The sequence below is a fragment of the Zingiber officinale genome, chromosome 5B (genome assembly GCF_018446385.1).
Source record: "Zingiber officinale cultivar Zhangliang chromosome 5B, Zo_v1.1, whole genome shotgun sequence".
Taxonomy (NCBI): domain Eukaryota; kingdom Viridiplantae; phylum Streptophyta; class Magnoliopsida; order Zingiberales; family Zingiberaceae; genus Zingiber; species Zingiber officinale.
In genome coordinates this window covers 6,895,359-6,901,102 of record NC_055995.1, presented here as the reverse complement: position 1 = coordinate 6,901,102, position 5,744 = coordinate 6,895,359, and positions in this window count along the sequence as shown.

Below are 5,744 nucleotides of genomic sequence, written 5' to 3'. Positions count from 1 at the left end.
AGAAATGGGTAAAAGCTGATGAGATGGTGCGATGTTACATTTTGGCATCAATGTCAAATGTATTGCAACATCAGCATCAAGATTTACCAACAGCTTATGATATAATGAATAATCTCAAAGAACTCTTTGGACACCAGAGTTAGACTGCTAGGCAAGAGGTAATGAGAAAGCTAATGACAGCCACCATGTCTGAGGGGACACCCGTAAGGGACCATATCCTCAAAATGATGGCTTATTTGAATGAAATACAAGTCCTTGGAGGAGAAATTGATGGGGAAACCCAGGTAGATATAATTATCCAAACGCAACCCAGAAGTTTTGAGCAGTTTCGCCTGAACTATAACATGAACAAAAGAGAGTATACGTTGGCGGAACTTTTGGCAGAACTACAGGTAGCAGAAGGAATATTTCGTCATAGTTCTCAAATTCACTATGCTGAAAATGGTTCTACTTCTAAGTCGAAAGACAAGAAGAAGAAGAAACAAGTCTTTTCAGCAAAGAAGGTGAATAAACCTCAGGGTACAGGACAAAAAGCTGGAATGAAGAAGCCGAAGGGCAAGTGCTTCATCTGCAAGCAGTCTGGACATTGGAAAGCGGACTGTCCTCGTAGAACCAGAACAATAAAGTTATATCTCATATTTTAGTAGTTGAAACATGTTTATCGGTGTTATCTACCAGCACCTGGTGTGTAGATACGGGAGCCACTGATCATGTCTGCAATTCTTTGCAGGGGTTCCAGGAAATCCGGCGACTATTTGATGGAGAGATAACTGTCAACATGGGTAATGCTACTAAGGTGGTGGCTGTTGTAGTGGGAGACGTCTACTTATCTTTTGATAGGAATAAAAATTTGATTTTAAGAAATTGTCTTTATGTACCCAGTTTTAGAAAGAATTTAATTTCAGTTTCTAAACTGTATTTGGATGGATATTCAATTTCTTTTAGTTACAATGTGGTTATAAAGAAAAATAAGGTGATTATCTGTTCTGGTGCATTAGTTGGCAATTTATACACTTTAAATCCAATTTCTCCCACAAATCAAAATATGGAAATTAATAACACATCTTCTAACTCTAATAAGAGAAAAGAACCTTCGGAAATGAACCAAACGTATCTTTGGCATCTAAGGCTTGGACATATTAACTTAAGTAGGATTCAAAGGCTTGTAGCCGATGGACTCTTGGGTTCATTAGAGTTGGAAAACTTTTCAACATGTGAATCTTGCTTGGAAGGTAAAATGACCAAGAGACCTTTTAAGGCCAAGGGGTATAGAGCCAAAGATGCTTTAGAACTGGTTCATTCTGATTTGTGTGGTCCTATGTCTATCCAGGCAAGAGGTGGTTATGAATACTTCGTCTCCTTTATAGATGATTATTCAAGATACAAATACATTTACCTGATGCGCCGCAAGTCTGAATGCTTTGACAAGTTCAAAGAATATATAGGGCTGATGTGGAGAAACGTCTTGGTAAAAGTATCAAGACACTACGGTCTGACCGTGATGGCGAATACCTCTTTGGAGAGTTTAGGAATTACTCATCAGAAGTCGGGATTCAATCTCAATTGTCTGCAGTAGAATAGTGTGGCAGAACGAAGGAATAGGACTCTTATGGAAATGGTTAGATCGATGATGAGTTATTCAGAATTACCAAATTCGTTTTGGGGATATGCTTTAGAAACAACAGTGTACATTCTGAATATGGTACCTTCTAAAACAGTTCCTTCTACTCCCATGGAATTATGGAATGGGCGTAAGCCTAGTCTGAATCATATCCGGATATGGGGTAGTCCAGTACATGTGCTGCAGGGAGATACTGACAAGTTGGAATCACGTACAGAAGTTTGTCTGTTTGTGGGATATCCTAAGGGAACGAAAGGTGGTTTGTTTTATAATCCTAAAAATCAGAAGATCATTGTTAGCACCAATGCTCGATTTTTAGAAAAAGATTATGTAATGAACCATAAGCCCATTAGTGAAATAGTTCTAGAAGAAATTAGAGAGGACACGTCTACTTTAGTACCAACAGTACAAAATGAAGTACCACAAGAAACTGTAACACGAGTCACACATGATACACAGCCAGAGAAAGTGCCTCGTCATAGTGGGAGGGTTGTGAGGCAACCTAAGAGATTCATATTTTTGGGAGAGTCTTTGGACTTGATCCCAGGTAAACATGAACCTGATCCCCGAACATATAACGAAGCACTCCAAGATATAGATGCAGTATCTTGGCAAAAGGCAATGAATTTCGAAATAGAATCTATGTATTCTAATAAGGTCTGGGAGCTTGTAGAACCACCTGATGGTGTAAAAGTCATTAGATGCAAGTGGATCTACAAAAGGAAAAGAGGGATAGATGGGAAGGTAGAAACCTTCAAAGCAAGGCTTGTTGCGAAAGGGTATACTCAGAAAGAGGGAATCGATTATGAGGAGACTTTTTCACCGGTAGTCATGCTTAAGTCTATCCGGATATTCTTATCCATTGCCGCTCATATGGATTATGAGATTTGGCAAATGGATGTCAAGATAGCTTTCCTTAATGGAAGTCTTGAAGAAAACATCCATATGAAGCAACCAGAGGGATTCATTGAAAAAGGCAAAGAGCATCTAGTATGCAAGCTCAATCGGTCCATTTATGGACTGAAGCAAGCTTCAAGATCTTGGAACATCTGGTTTAATGAAGTAATCCAGTCATATAGATTTATTCAGTGTCCGGATGAGTCTTGTGTATACAAGAAGTGTAACAGAAACGTGGTGGTATTTCTTGTACTATACGTAGATGATATTTTGTTAATTGACAACAATGTCAAGGTATTATCAGACGTAAGAGTATTGTTGTCCAAACAATTTGATATGAAGGACTTAGGAGAATGTGCACACATTCTTGGGATCCTTACTCGTTTTAGCATGCAAAACTCCAAGAAAGGTTTCTTACCTTTTAGGCATGGAGTAGCCTTATCTAAAGAGATGTCTCCAAAGACATCAAAGGAGATAGAGGACATGAAGACAGTTCCTTATACCTCGGCTGTAGGAAGCGTTATGTATGCAATGCTGTGTACGAGACCTTATATCTGTTTTGCCGTGGGCATGGTTAGCAGATATCAGAGTAACCCTGGACAAGGATATTGAACTACGGTAAAGCATATATTAAAGTACCTGAGAAGGACTAGAGACTATATGCTAGTTTACCAAACAGACGATTTGCTCCCTGTGGGTTACACAGATTCGGATTTCCAATCAGATAGGGACAATAGTAAGTTTATGTCAGGCTATGTGTGTACTCTAGGAGGTGGAGCCATTGCATGGAGGAGTGTTAAGCAGAAATGCGTCTCAGACTCAACCATGGAAGCTGAGTATGTGGCAGCCTCTGAGACAGCCAAAGAAGCTGTATGACTAAGGAACTTTCTAATGGACTTAGATGTGATTCCTGGTTTACCCAAGATCATCACAATTTATTGTGATAATAGCGGTGCAGTTGCAAACTCGAAGGAACCACGAGCCCATAAAGCAAGTAAACATATAGAGCGCAAGTACCACTTAATACGAGACATCGTCAAGCGAGGAGAAGTTGTCATTGCCTAGATTACATCAGCAGATAACTTGGCAGATTCTTTCACTAAGGCCCTTCCGGTGAAAGCTTTTGATCGACATGTAGAGGGGATGGGAATAAGATGTGTGGCAATAGATATGGCAGCTTAGTCTTTTAGTATGAGTGGAAGATTGTTGAAGGGTATACTAAAAGCCTAGCTTTTGTAAACATTTATTTTTGAAATAAAAGAATCACATTGGTCAATATGTGCATTTATTTGTTAAATGTAATTGTTCAATTAATTTATATAGTAGATAACATGGAGTGTGGTGTCACACTTAGAAGATCATGTTGTCAGTTCTCTATTAATTATAAACAGTTGCTTACGACTAAGATGGAAAGGAACAAACCATCAGAATAGTCGTAGTGTAATTAAGTATTAGTTTATCTTGACTAATAAATTACACTGATACACTTTAAGTGTATTGAGTAGGATCATTTAGGTAAGTTCTTTTTGTTCTGACTTAGTAAAAGAACTAGACCTTAGTTATTATGGAAGTGTGTGCTCTTAATCCTAATATAATAACAAGCACATATATTTAATATTTATTTCTTTAACTTATCAAAGGGTGAGGTTTAGCTCGATAAATCAATATGCCCAATAAGTTGGGAAATGATATTACTTATAGTGTGTGTTGTTGATTATAGAAGGAATCTGTGTCCTAGTTATCTAGGTTGAGAATGTCCCCAAGAGGAGCTCATAAGGATTGCCATGTTAAACCCTGCAGGTGGACTTAGTCCGACATGACAATGAAGTTGAGTGATACTACTCTTGGAGCTAGAATATTAAGTGAGTTATCAGTAACTTACTTAATTAGTAGACATTCGTAATCTTAAACACAGGGAGACTAACACACTCATAATAAGAAGGAGCCCATAATGTAATTTGGGATTGCTGCGGTAGTGTGATAATAACTCTCTAGTGGAATGAGTTATTATCGATGAACTTGAGTTGTGTGTTCAGTGCGAACACGGGATACTCAAGCTCATCGGAAGACCAAAACTAATTTCTCCTCTAGGTCCTTATCGTAGCCTCATTAGAGCCTCAAGTTCATTCAAAAAAAGGCCCATCTTGGTGTCCAAGAAGGGGGCCGGTCCATTGCTTGGTGATCAAGCAATGGCCGGCCACATCTCCTCCTAAAGGGTCCTATTGCTTGGTGACCAAGCTAGTAGGGGTCGGCCACAATATTCAAACAAGGAGGGGTTTTTTTTGAATTTTTAAAATCTTCTCTTTGTAGAAAACTATAAGTTTTAAAAGAGATATTTTAATTTTAAAAACTTTTCCTTATTTGAATTTGGCCACATGTTTTAATAGAGAGTTTTAAAAGTTTTAAAACTTTCCTTTTTTAACCATCCTCATGGTCTAAGAAAAAAGGAGGAAGATAAGTTTTAAAATTAAAATTTTCTATCATCATGTTAAAAAAGGAAATTTTATAAGGGAAGTTTTAAATTTTAAAACATGGTTTTAATTTTTTAAAACTTTCCTTTTTTAACTCTAGGAAGGAGAGCTTGTAAAATTTTATAAGAGATTTTTCTTCTTGTAAAATTTTATAAAAAAAATATTTTTTCTTTCCTAAATATGGTGGTCAGCCACCTTGCTTGGTGCCCAAGCAAGGGGCCGACCAAACTCAATCGTAAACCAAATAGGATTGATCACAACCATTGATTTTGTGATTGATTCAATCAAGAGGAAAGAAAAGGGAAAAGGAAAAACTCTTGGATGATTTTATTTTTTGTAAAAAAATTTTCCTTATTTGCCTTGGGCAAGTAATATAAAAGAAGGGGTGAGGGGGCTTCATGAGACACAACTCTTATTCTCTTGCTTGGAGATCATCAAGTGGTCTGCCCTCCCTCTCTTCTCTCTTTTCCCTTTTGTTCTCTTCTCCTTGGTGGTGTTGGTGGCCGGATTTTAGAAGAAGAGGAGGAAGCTTTTGGGTGGTGTTCATCTTGGAGGATCGTCACCCACACGACGTCCAAGGTGAGGCGAGGAATACGACAGAAGATCTCGAGGTCATTAACTTACAAAGAGAAAGTATAACTAGTAATTTTCTTCCGCATCATACTAGTTATTTTCTATGTAAGAATTCTAAATAAAAGAGGCAATTAGATCTAGTTTTTTGAATTTATTTTTAGAGTTTGTGTTTTCTTCTTCTT